We start from the raw sequence: 14,412 nt of genomic DNA, 5'->3' as shown, positions 1-14,412 counted from the left end.
GCAAAACTGCAGGATACAGACTGCACCAGCCACCCCTGTAGAAGCCACTTGCATGGCTAATATCATGACGATGTAACAAAGCAAGGTAGAACAGATAATACAGGCTGTGTGAAGCCTGGCAAACGGAGGGTTAATCCAGACAAGACAGGGGTGCACCTTGGCTAGAAGGAAAGGATGTAGCTCAGGGGTAGAGCGTCTGCCTTCTGCAGCAAGTCCCAGGTTTGATTCCCAACATCTCCAGTTAGGGCTGGAAAGATCACCTACCTAAAACACCCGACAGGGACATGGGTGGCACTGTGGGTTAAACCACAGAGCCTAGACTTGCTGATCAGAAGGTTGGCAGTTCGAATCCCCGCAGCGGGGTGACCTCTCGTTGCTCGGTCCCTGCTCCTGCTAACCTAGCAGTTTGAAAGCACATCAAAATGCAAGTAGATAAATAGGTACCACTCCGGCAGGAAGGTAAACGGCGTTTCGGTGTGCTGCTCATCTCGCTTTATTGGCCGAGGGAGCTGGCGTACGGCTTCCGGGTCATGTGGCCAGCATGACTAAGCCGCTTCTGGCGAGCCAGAGCAGCGCACTGAAATGCTGTGAAGCAACGGGAGCTCACCCCGTCGCAGGGTTTCAAACCACCAACCTTCTGATCGGCAAGTCCTAGGCTCTGTGGTTTAACCCACAGCGCCACCAGCGTCCCTTGAAGGTGCATGTATAAAGCTACTAACCTGTACACTTTAATCCAGCAGTAATTCCCATTCAACTGACTAGGACTTACTTCTGAGCAGAAATGTATAGGGTTGCAACAGACACCATTGTAGGAGAAGTGTGTGAGAATGAAGACTACAGACCTCTTCTGAAATGATGACTGTCACTATGGATGAAGGAGAAATTGAATTCAGTCCTCATTTAAAGCCAAATCAATCAAATTTGCACTTTATGAAACAATGTGGGAACCGAAACACAGACACCCTTCAAAATTCACACTCATCCGAATTTTGCGATGCAGTTCTCCAACCAAACAAGGGTTACAAAAATCTGTGTGTGAGTGAAAATAATGTTAAAAATGCATTGTCTGAAGGAGAACTGCTTGCCAAACCATGTACATTGCCCACCCAAAACTGTATTAAAAAATGTGTTTATTAGGAGAAATTTGCGGTAACGTAACACTTTGAAAAGGGGATGCGGGTGGCGCTGTGGGTTAAACCACAGAGCCTAGGACTTGCCGATCAGAAGGTTGGCAGTTTGAATCCCCACGATGGGGTGAGCTCCCATTGCTCGGTCCCAGCTCCTGCTAACCTTGCAGTTTGAAAGCACATCAAAGTGCAAGTAGATAAATAGGTACCGCTCCGGCGGGAAGGTAAACGGCGTTTCCATGCGCTGCTCTGGTTCACCAGAAGCGGCTTAGTCATGCTGGCCACATGACTCGGAAGCTGTACGCTGGCTCCCTCGGCCAATAAAGTGAGATGAGCGCCGCAACCCCAGAGTTGGTCATGACTGGACCTAATGGTCAGGGGTCCCTTTACCTTTTAACACTTTGAAATGAAATCCATCTTCCTGGCAAAGCTCAGACCTGATAAAAAGGCTAGCAAACCTTGAAGTGTCCAGGATTTTGGGATGTACCACAGCTGTTTGAGAGAGCAGACCAGCAGATGGCAGATTGGGAAAGGTTATGGAAAACAGATTTGAAATTCACGGGATGTTGTATGCTAAAAGAAAATCATATGGAAATGATGTACTGGTGGTATTTGACTCCTAGTTAGTTAGCAAAAATTTATAGAACAAGTTCAAATACCTGCTGGAAATGTAGAGAAAAAGAAGGTACCTTCTATCATATGTGGTGGTCAAGTAAGGTAATAAAAGCTTTCTGGGAGATGATATATAATGAAATGGGAAAAAAATGTTTAAAATAGCCTTTGTTAAAAATCCAGTAGCTTTCTTATAGGATTTATACATACCGTCATCCCAAAGGAGCAGAAAATACTTTTTATGCACGGGACAACAGCCTCACGGATGCTACTATCCCAGAGATGCAAAGAAGATAAAGTCCTGGCCAGAGAGGAATGGCAAACCAAGCTGATGGACTACATTGAAATGGCAAAACTGACCGGGAAGTTCAGGAACCAAGAAGACAAAACCTTTTTTAAAAGAATGGGATTTTTAAAAAACTTATCTAAGAGACCACTGTAAACTGAAGAAAATATTAGCAGGATTTGAAACCCACTTGTAAAGTAACAAATACTATGGACAATATGGGTTGACATAAAATATAGAATGTGGAATAATTGTTTAGTCGTTTAGTCATGTCCGACTCTTCGTGACCCCATGGACCAGAGCACACCAGGCACTCCTGTCTTCCACTGCCTCCCGCAGTTTGGTCAAACTCATGCTGGTAGCTTCGAGAACACTGTCCAGCCATCTCATCCTCTGTCGTCCCCTTCTCCTTGTGCCCTCCATCTTTCCCAACATCAGGGTCTTTTCCAGGGAATCTTCTCTTCTCGTGAGGTGGCCAAAGTATTAGAGCCTCAACTTCAGGATCTGTCCTTCCAGTGAGCACTCAGGGCTGATTTCCTTAAGAATGGATACTATGGACAATATGGGTTGACATAAAATGTGGAATAATATGCAGTTGTAAACATTGACAATAGGACCCATGGAGGGGATGGGGGGAAGTCTCAAGATTCAGAGTACTCTCTGTATACAGTGGTACCTCGGGTTACAGACGCTTCAGGTTACAGACTCTGCTAACCCACAAATAGTACCTCAGGTTAAGAACTTTGCTTCAGGATGAGAACAGAAATCATGCTCGGGCGGTGCAGCAACAGCAGGAGGCCCCATTAGCTAAAGTGGTGCTTCAGGTTAAGAACAGTTTCAAGTTAAGAACGGACCTCCAGAACAAATTAAGTTGTTAACCTGAGGTACCACTGTATATGGATATGCATTTGGAATGTTATAAATTCATATTTGTAAAAGAGAGAGGGAGAGAGAGAGAGAGAAGACCAGCAAATTGAGCTGAACAAGGAAAGATTTGGAAAGCCAGGGACATGGTAAGAGGAATGACGAAGAGAGGGAGGAGCTGGAAAGATCTGTTTCAAATCTAGGCCACCTAACACTGAGGGACAGCCAGCTAAAACTGCCTTTCGTGTAACTGTCTCCTGATGTCTTGAGTCTCCGTGTGACGGCTTGGTTTAGGCTGCAGAGAGTTACACTTCCTGGTGCTTACATGCCAAAGCACCCTGGCTGATTTCTTTTTTAAAAAAGATGGTTTTGAGACCCAGGATCTTTCTAGAGGTTACCCCTCTGGTCGGGTGGGGGTTGGGGCAGCTGCCAGCTCAGCGTGCATCCTCAGAAGCACTCTGCGCATGCTGTTCTTTTCTGATCATTCGACATGTTTCCGAGTGGGGTCACCATGGCAGCAAAGTGATGGTTTCGTGAGTCGGGTCCAGCGGCTCCTGTGCTCAGACCGGGCCACGTCACACGGCGGGGGTGTCCCCATGCCCGACTTAATAGATTGCAGTCCTCTTATTTCAAGGGCTTTCAGATGGCACTCCGCTGTTTGAAGGGGTCTGCTATTTGAAGGACTTTCCATCCAAGTAGGGTTTAGAGATGCAGAGCGGAGAACAGGAGGGGACCTTGAAGTTGCCCACCAGAATGGACAGGCGCACAGGAAACCCAATCGACACTCCTTCCCCCACTGCGGTGTGATGTACTGAACTTCTATTTAAATCATAGTAATAACGTCTAAATTTGGATCTGCGCATGTAAATTAGGCTTTGCAATCCTCTTGTGCAAATCTGTGCCTGCTTTTTTTTTTTTTTATAAAATTTTTATTAGTTTTACAAAAGTTTTTATAACAAACAAACATAAAAGAAAAACAGACAAACAAAGAAATATAATTTCAAAATATCCTTTCATAAACTTCTTTCCTCGGACTTCCCCATACCTCCCCTTTCTGCATCCTCATGTCCAAATTTTATAGCAACTTATAAATATTTTTTCCCATCCTAATTCCTCATAGTCCTTTCTTGATCTATTCTTATATTACTGCAACCCTTTCTTTCTGTAAAATCTCGACAATCTAAACTTCATCAAGTTTATAATAGTTCTTAAGATAAATCTTAAATTTCTTCCAGTCTTCTTCCGCAGCCTCCTTTCCCTGGTCACGAATTCTGCTCGTCATTTCCGCCAATGTCATATAGTCAATCACTTTCATCTGCCATTCCTCCAAGGTGGGTAAATCTTGTGTCTTCCAATACTTTGCGATCAGTATTCTTGCTGCTGTTGTTGCATACATGAAAAAAGTTCTATCCTTTTTTGGCACCAATTGGCCGACAATGCCCAAGAGAAAGGCCTCTGGTTTCTTAAGGAAGGTATATTTGAATACCTTTTTCATTTCATTATATATCATCTCCCAGAAAGCCTTAATCTTCGGGCATGTCCACCAAAGGTGATAAAAAGTACCTTCAGTTTCCTTACATTTCCAACATTTGTTATCAGGCAAATGGTAAATTTTTGCTAGCTTAACTGGGGTCATGTACCACCTATAGACCATTTTCATCACATTTTCCTTTAAGGCACTACATGCCGTAAATTTAATACCAGTGTTCCACAACCTTTCCCAGTCAGCAGACATAATATTATGACCAATGTCCTGTGCCCACTTAATCATAGCTGATTTAACTGTTTCATCTTGTGTATTCCATTTCAACAGCAAGTTATACATTCTTGACAAATTCTTAGTATTGGGTTCTAACAATTCTGTCTCAAGTTTTGATTTTTCCACCTGGAAGCCAATTTTCCTGTCTTGTTTGAAAACCTCCATTATTTGATAATAGTGGAGCCAATCTTGTACTTTGGGTTTTAGTTTTTCATGGCTCTTTAATTTCAGTTTCTCTCCATCCTGTTCTAAGATCTCACAATACTTTGGCCATCCGACCTCCATATTAACTTTCTTGTGGGCCTTAGCCTCTAAGGGTGACAACCATCTAGGGGTTTTGTTTTCCAACAGATCTTTATATCTCATCCAAACATTAAACAATGCTTTCCTTACAATATGATTTTTAAAGGCACTATGCACTTTGATTTTGTCATACCATAGATATGCATGCCAGCCAAATGCATTATTGAAACCTTCTAAGTCCAAGATATCTGTATTCTCGAGGAGCATCCACTCTTTCAGCCAGCAGAATGCTGCTGCTTCATAATACAATTTTAAGTCCGGCAGGGCAAATCCCCCTCTTTCTTTTGCATCTGTTAATATTTTATATTTTATTCTGGGCTTTTTGCCCTGCCAGACAAATTTCGCAATGTCTTTCTGCCACCTCTTGAAACAGTCCATCTTGTCAATAATCTGCAAAGTTTGAAATAAAAATAACATTCTAGGCAATACATTCATCTTAATCACTGCAATTCGGCCTAACATTGACAATCTCAAATTTGACCATATTTCTAGATCTTTTTTAATTTCTGACCAACATTTTTCATAATTGTCCTTATACAAATTCAAGTTTTTAGATGTTAAATTAACCCCTAGGTATTTCACCTTCTTAACCACCGTCAGACCTGTCTCTTCTTGAAACTTATTCTTTTCCATATCTGTTAGGTTTTTCCCTAAGACTTTAGTTTTTTGTTTATTCAATTTAAATCCAGCTACCTGTCCAAATTGTTGGATTATTTCCAACACTCTTTTTGTACTAGTGTTTGGCTCCTGCAAGGTCAATACAAGGTCATCTGCGAATGCTCTTAACTTATAGTGTTTGGTTCCGACCATTACACCTTTAACTTGCTGGTCATCTCTAATCATGTTCAGCAACACCTCCAGGACCGAAATAAAAAGCAATGGGGAAATTGGGCACCCCTGTCGTGTTCCTTTTTCTATCTTAAGTTCCTCAGTTATTACATTGTTTACAATCAGCTTAGCTTTTTGTTCAGAGTATATTGCACCCATACCATTCTCAAATCCTTGTCCTACCCCCATCCCATGAAGATTCTTTTTCATAAAGCTCCACGAGATATTGTCAAAGGCTTTCTCCGCATCCACAAATATCAAAACTGCTTTAGTATTTATGTTCACCTCTAACTTTTCCAAAATATCTATTATGTTCCTAACATTGTCTGAGAGGTGTCTTTTTGGGAGAAAGCCTGCTTGGTCTCTGTGAATCTTCTCCATCAATACTCTTTTAAATCTTTTTGCTAAAATGTCTGCAAAAATTTTGTAATCCACATTCAATAACGAAATTGGGCGGTAGTTCTTCAGTTGAGTCTTTTCAGTCTCTGTCTTTGGTATGAGTGAGATATATGCTTCTTTCCACGATTCGGGTGCCTTTTTTCCCTCTAAGATCTCGTTACACACCTCCTTTAACGGTTGTATCAACCATTCCTTTAAAGATTTGTAATATCTGGAAGTCAGTCCGTCTGGCCCTGGAGATTTGCCCAATTGCATGTCCTGAATGGCACCCTCTATCTCTTGTTCTGTTATTCTCTGGTTTAGATCCACCTTGCTATGATGAGAGATTTTTTGTAGTCCATATTTATTAAGGAATTTATCTATGTCCTCTTCATTTTGTAATCCTTGGGAATAAAGTTTTTTAAAATAACTCACAAAACAATTTCTTATCTCGTTGGGTTTAGATATATTTTTTCCATCCACTTCTAGGCTTGTGACTGTATTTAATTTCTGTCTTTTCTTAAGTTGCCATGCCAGAAGTTTACCACATTTGTCTGCCGACTCAAATGTCTTTTGCTTCATTTGCTTTATTTTCCATTCTATCTCTTGGTTCATCAATTCCATATATTGCGTTTGATACAACTTAATCTCTCTCAAAATCTCCTGGGACTTTGGTTTTGATCTTAATTTTTTCTCTCCTTCTTTTATCTTTTCCAGAATTTTTTCCTTTTTCTCAATCTGTTTTCTCTTCTTTATTGAATTTTGTTGAATCAAAAATCCTCGCATCACAGCTTTACTTGCGTCCCAGATCACTCTTTTTTCCACATCGCCCTTTAGATTAATTTCAAAATAGTCCTTTAGAGTTTTTTGGGCCTTCATGTGGATCTCTCTATCTCGAAACAGGGTGTCATTCATTCTCCATCTAAACTGACCAGTTGTTGTAAATTTCATTTCCATCTTCACGGCGTTATGGTCGGAACAGGTTTTTGGGCAGATTTCTACCTTCTTAATCTTCGGAGCCATTCCACTAGTAACCCATATTTGGTCGATTCTGGTCCAGGTCATCTTTGCATGGGAGAAAAAGGTTCCCTCTCTTTCAAGAGGGTTCCTTGTTCTCCAAATGTCTATTAAGTCCATATTTTCAGTCATTTCGAAAAAAGTCTTGGGGAGTCTCCCTTCTTTAGTAAGTGTCAGTCTTTGTGTCTTGTCCATGTTTGTAGAAACTACACCATTCATATCTCCCATGATTATCATATTGTATTCCAAATAATCCGTCAGATTTTCATGAAGTTTTTTGAAGAATTCTGCTTTACCTTCATTTGGTGCATAGATCCCAATTATCAAAAATTTTTCTCCTTGTACCTGGATCTCCACCGCCAAATATCTTCCTTGTTCATCTTTGAACATCATTTTTGGGGCCCACTTCTCTTTTACATAAATCACAACTCCTCTTTTTTTCACTTTGTCCGACGAAATAAATTCTTGTCCCAATTTTTTATTCATAAGCAGTCTCCTATGTGCTCTGGTTATATGGGTTTCCTGTAAACAAATCAAGTCCAGTTGTTCTCTATACAAAATATGGAATACTTGTCGTCTCTTCAAAGGACTGTTCATCCCATTACAATTCCAGCTAAGGAATTGCAGGGCCATCTTGTTATTTTTCTGGTATTCCTCCAACAGCTCCCAGTTGTTGTTCCTCCTCTGTTGGTGGTGGGAGGTTCTGTCCAAACGAAAGGTTCAGGATGTCTATTACACTCTTTTGCTCAGCAATTGGGTCTACAGTTCCTTTCTGTAGATCTTCTTGATTTCTTTGCAGGAACCTGTCTTTATCCTGTATCGTCTTTATTTTCACCTTCTTCCCCCTATAGTCAAAAGACAGTCCCTGTGGAAATTCCCACCTGAAGAGAATGGTGTTCTTCTTCAACAAGTAAACCAAATCTTTATAAAAAGCTCTCAAGTCCAAAATATGTTTAGGAATGTCTTTGAAGATCTGTATCGGTGAGTTCCCAATTTGTAAGGCCTTTTCAAAGTGCAGTCTTAAAATTCTGTCTCTTTCCTCCTTCGATCTCAAGGTAATCAGACAGTCTCTCGGCGCCTTTCTGTTCTGTCTTCTGCCCAGTCTAAATGCTGTTGTAATTTTAAATTCGTCTTCCTCTAGATCTTCCCAGGAATCAGCAAACTCTTTCGTTAAAAAGTCCGTGAGATTGTCTCCTTCGTCCTCTGGAATTGATCGTAATTTCAAATTCCTTTCTTTTCTTTGTAGTTCCCACAATGCCAGAGTTGTGTCGTGATCATAGACCTTCCTGACAATCGGTTCTAATTTTTCCTGGGTCTCTCCAGCAATAGTTCTGGCTTCCTCCGCAATTTGGCGTGTGGCAGAATTTTCTTGCGTAAGCCTGTTTATAGATTCTGTATTCAGGTCGAGTCTTGTTGTTAAGTCTGTCAATTTCTGTGAATTCTCTGTCAATTTCTTGGTATTTTCTGCCGTCTGCTTTGTTAGATTCTCCAAAGACTGGTTTATCTTAAGAAGGGCTTGCGACACTGCATCCATGGAGACTGCTGTACCTTTTTCTTGTCCTGTTGTCACTGTAGAGGTTATGCCTGAGATCGAGCCTCTTTTCTTGTGTTGCTGTAGCTGTTGTTGATATTGCCTTGTCTTGGCTCTCGTGCTTATCTCGTCTGCTGGGCCACTCATATCCCAAGGTCGTTTCCCACGAGATCCTTCTCCTAAAGGAAAATTCCACTGTCCCAAAGCGTAGCAACTTTTAATTTACCCTCTAGAGGGAGCAAATCAAGATGTCCGCAAACAAAGGCAAAGAGTATTTAAAAAGCAGATTTATCGGGAGGCTTCTATATGTATATTGCAACACTTTCCCAATAGGTAGAGTCCCAGCCTTCCCTGATAAATTGTGTCCACAGAGTCCCAAAACTTTGTAACCAATAAGCAATAAGACTTCCACTTTGTTACTTTCACAGGAATTTAAAGTCAGTTCAGTGCTCCTTTGTTTCAATAGCAGTTTGTGCCAGGTTGAAGGCTGCAGAGAGTTCCCTTTCCTTTAAATTAGGCATGCAGCTTTTAAAGTCACTTATTCCTCCCCTCTGCCCTGCAAGCTAGAGGGGATAGTCAAAGTCCAAATGTCGGATTCAAACAGTTAAGGAGGATTTCCCATACGGATGCAGCTCAGTAACTTTCATTGCTTTAATTGTCATGCAGTCGGGGGAAGGCAGACTTCCTTAATTTTTGCCTTTCCCGTTTTCAGCCTAATTTCAGGTAGTTTTGACACGAATAAAGGTTCAGTCTTACTCACGGGTCTTTTTCATCCAAATTATTCAGGAAGGGAATCGGCGCTCTCCACTAATGGCGATGCGGCTTCACCCTGCGGGCTGGGTAGCGATTCTCAGCACCGCGCTCCCCGTTGTCGTTCCGGAGCCTTTAAAAAGGCTCTTTCTGCGGTAAAGGGGGGCGCTTCAGGTGCCCACCGAATCTCCTTGTTCACAGGCTCCGTTCCTGTGATTTTAGGGGTCCCCCGCTTGCCGTAGCGGGTCAGACCCGAACTCGCAGAGCCGTCCTCTCTCCGGAGCTCGGAGAGGGAGCAGCCATTAGCGCTGGCGCCGAACCGGAAGTCAAATCTGTGCCTGCTTTTGTCGGCTTTCTTTAGTGATAAGTAACCAGCCGCTCGCTGTGGGTTAAACCACTGAGCCTAAGACTTGCCGATCAGAAGGTCGGCGGTTCGAATCCCCGCGACGGGGTGAGCTCCCGTTGCTCGGTCCCTGCTCCTGCCAACCTAGCAGTTCAAAAGCATGTCAAAGTGCAAGTAGATAAATAGGTACTGCTGTGGCGGGAAGGTAAACGGTGTTTCCGTGTGCTGCTCTGGTTTGCCAGAAGCGGTTTGGTCATGCTGGCCACATGACCGGGAAGCTGTACGTTGGCTCCCTCAGCCAATAAAGCAAGATGAGCACCGCAACCCCAGAGTCGGCCACGACTGGACCTAATGGTCAGGGGTCCCTTTACCTTTACCTAACCAGCCGCTTTATCCCATGGTCAAGGGTATTCCTTAGAATCACAGAACTGTAGAGTTTGAAGGGACCCTGTGGGTCATCTAGTCCAGCCCCCTGCAATGCAGGAATATGCAGCTGCCCCATACAGGGATTGAACCTGCAACCTTGGCGTTATCAGCACCATGCTCTAACCAAGTGAGCTATCCAGGCTTTAAAGCACTAAATAGGAAACGGATGGCCCTTTACTGGAGGACTGGACCCCAAGACCCATATGATCATAGAGCTGCAAGGGACCTCTAGGATCTTTTAATCCGACCCCCCGCAATTCAGGAATATTTCACCTCATGTGGGGCTCAAACCCATGACCCTGAGATTAAGAGACTCATGCTCTACCAACTGAGCTGTGTTTTGCTGCTGTGCCGCTCACACAGAGGTGAATCTACTATGAAACTAACAAAGCTTAAGCTTCAAGGCTCCTGATTCCAGAGGAGCTCCAGAAGCGACTTTCATTGCTTAAAAGCTTTGGGTCTAGTAGACCCAATTTGAGTCGCACGACTCAGTCTGATTCATTTTTTGTTGATTCAACAAACCCGAAGTTTGAGAGTCAGTAGCTCGGACGTTGTAAAGATGTGGTGATCTGTTGTGGAACAACCCCATTGGAGAAGATAACAGTGTTTTTTTTTTAAAAAAAAAAGGTAAAGGACGCCTGGACGGTTAAGTCCAGTTAAAGGCGATTATGGGGTTGCGGCACTCATCTTGCTTTCAGGCTGAGGGAGCCAGCATTTGTCCACAGACAGCTTTCCGGGTCATGTGGCCAGCAGGACTAAACTGCTTCTGGTGCAACGGAAGACCATGACGGAAACCAGAGCACACTGAAACGCCGTTTACCTTCCCGTTGCTGCAGTACCTATTTATCTACTTGCGCTGGTGTGCTTTCGAACTGCTACGTTAGCAGGAGCTGGGACAGAGCAACGGCAGCTCACCCTGTTGTGCAGATTCGAACCGCCAACCTTCTGATCAGCGAGCCCAAGGGGCTCAGTGGTTTAGACCACAGTGCCACCCAGACCTCATTGCTGGTTGTGAAGGAGTCCCCAAAACAGTTCAAGCTTCAGGGCTCCTAAAATATAGGTCTGCCACTACACTCACTTACATCTGAGCATGCACAAAGTGCTTTTCCTTCGCCGTGGGGTAACCACAGTATTTGCCCTCCAGCATGTGGGAAGGAGGGGGGAGTCCCCCAAATGGGATAAGTGGCTTGCTCCAGGAACACCTTGAGTTTCATTGCTCTTTCTTTCATTTTTTTTAAAAAATAGATTCAGTCTTAACTGCAGGCCTTGACAGAACCGATCTTGCTGGTGGGATCTGAGTAGGTGCTTGCTGCTTCGGGTTTCTTTCTAGGATAGTATCTGAAAGCAGGAAAAGACAAAGAATCCATGTGCTCAAGACATCAATTCCATAAAACATATTTTGTTGCATTGTGCAAAATATGAGCAAGCCAGGGCTGAACTGATACTACCCTTGCTGGTACCTTTCCTGGGAAAATCAGAGGCTCACTATGTCAGGTTCCTATTGGAAGACCGGACAAATGCAAGAACATTAGCAGTGGCAAAGTTTTTCTCGGTGGTTGCAAGAACAAATGATCCCTATATTCTGAACAAAATGCTTGTTTAACCTGGAGGTAGGCTGTATGAATTGTGTATTGCTTTGTAATGATTTGTTGGGTCTCTGGACTGTAATAAAGATTGATAAAAAAGACAAAGAATCAGGATTTTTTTTTTATTAAAAAAAAGAGCTTGAGGAGGAGATGGATTTCCATATATGCACAGAGGAGGCGGTTGCACTGGAACCAATTAGAGCACATAGCGCATGTAAAACTCATCTTGATGCCCTACTCCTTCACACCTCTCCCACCTAAAGCCACAGCTCTGACCCCCCCCCCCCGCAGTCCCCAAAGCACCTTCCATTACCCGCAAGCTGTCATATTTAGGTCAGCAAGTTTCCTCTTCTCCCTTAAGGAGGAATGTCAACATGTCCCAGTGCAGGCAGGCTGCATTCAGAGATGCCAGCCAACCTTTACAGGAAGAGAGCAGTACTGGTTTTGTCCTGCTGTGTGTGAGCAAGAGAACAGATCTGCTGGGGTTTTGTTTTGTTTTTTTGTTTTTAAGGCGAATGACAGTGATCACCACTGGCTGATCTCGCCAGTGAGGCTGTGTGCCGTTCTAAAGGCATCTGCTCTCTCTTCTGCAGATTTAGAAATGGGACGACAACAAAAATCCAGTTAGGCATAAGCGTTTGAGGCAGCAGGGCCAATGGCCAGGGATGATGGATGTAGTCCAGCAACATCTGCTTCAAAGGTTCCCCACACCTGAAATAAATAAAGGGCACTGATGGGAACGTTCTGAACTGTACCTGCCATCTCTCAGCCATTATGATTTAAACTGTTTTATAATCTATTGAGTTTATCACTGTGATGTGATTTTATTGTTGGAATCGCACTGATGTTGCAGACTGTCTCCAATTAAGTGCTCAAAGCAGAGGCATGAAAATATTAAGCCATGGGTAGGCAAACTAAGGCCCAGGGACCGGATTAGGCCCAATCACCTTAAAATCCAGCCCACGGACAGTCCGGGAATCAGAGTGTTTTTACATGAGTAGAATGTGTCCTTTTATTTAAACTGCGTCTCTGGGTTATTTGTGGGGCCTGCCTGGTGTTTTTACATGAGTAGAATGTGTGCTTTTATTTAAACTGCATTTCTGGGCTATTTGTGGGGAATAGGAATATGTTCATTCCCCCCAAAAAAATATAGTCTGCCCCCCCAAGGTCTGAGGGACAGTGGACCAGCCCCCTGCTGAAAAAGTTTGCTGACCCCTGTATTAAACGGAGGGAGGAAGATAGCGAGATTACCATTGTGCAAAACACAACCCAAAGCACTCTGCGAATTAAAATTTGCATTGTGTTAAGTAAGGCTAACTAAGGGTGCTTCCTGATAGGGGATTAATATCGTAACCGGGTCACTCAGATATCACAGGCAGGAAATTGGCAATGGGTTTTTTCGGTGGAATCTACTGGGTTTGCTGTGGAAAGGGTAAATCCAGATTAAATGGGGCCGGGTGGGAAATGCAGGCAAGCCGTTTGGTTGCTAGTAATGCTGTTTGGACAATGTAGGGAAAGTTTCAAGAATGATCTCCCCCTTCCCACACAAAAAACCCCACCTTCAGATTAATAGCTAACCGTTCAGCTATAAAGGTTGCGATCCCTCCTCACAGTGCACTGAGCAGGTGAGTGCTATATGCTACCCTTAGTTTGACACAAGACACACTATTCCAGAACCATTCCTTTTGGAAAGCTATTTTTCGATGGACCATCTGGTCCACTTGATGCAGGGACAGGGGAACGGGGATGGGACCGAGCATCGTTAATCAACAACAACAACAACATGTGTCTGTCTGCCTTTAAAACCAGGCCGGGTACTTCCATTGGTACAAAATGCAGCTGCCATGATGTTCTGGTGGGCCAAGTTTTTGGATTGAATACCGTGCCATTTGCTTGGGTTACCTATTTGTTTCAGGAATTGGTTGAAATTGCTGGCTTTGAGCAAATGATGTTCTAAACCAGGGGCGTGGAAACTCTGGCCTGAATGCGGCCCTCCAAATCTCTTCAGCTGGCCCTTGGGACTTTCACAATACCGCAAATCCTTCCTCCGCCACTTCCCTCACCTACTTTGCTTTGCACACGTCTCGAGTGCTCTTGTCTGCTACAGTTGCAAAAGGTTTACACTGGGACCTCGGGTTACAGACGCTTCAGGTTACAGATGCATCAGGTTACAGACTCCGCCAACCCAGAAATAGTACCTCAGGTTAAGAACTTTACCTCAGGATGAGAACAGAAATCGCACGGCAGCGCAGTGGGAGGCCCAATTAGCTAAAGTGGTACCTCAGGTTTCAGGTTAAGAATGGACCTTCGCAACGAATTAAGTTCTTAACCCGAGGTACCACTGTATTATCGAAATTTACATGCTTTCAGCTGTTTGCAATGAGCAAATCAAACAAATGCAATTGAAGTAGCTCAACACAACAGATGCTTCCAAAGGTTTTCCCCAAATTCAGCAGAAAATGCAACTGTATCTCTCTTGCTTAACATGGGATGTCTTTGTATCTTTCACCTCCACTTCCCTCTGTCATAGTGTTCCCAAACACCTGCCCCTGGTATAACAAAACAACATCATCCCCCGCAACCCAGATTTTGGGGTAGAATA

Source organism: Podarcis vaucheri, assembly GCF_965113315.1.
Source record: "Podarcis vaucheri genome assembly, chromosome: 13".
NCBI classification, from domain to species: Eukaryota; Metazoa; Chordata; class Lepidosauria; order Squamata; family Lacertidae; genus Podarcis; species Podarcis vaucheri.
The sequence above is the reverse complement of the archived record's forward strand: the minus strand, read 5'-3'. Positions refer to the sequence as shown.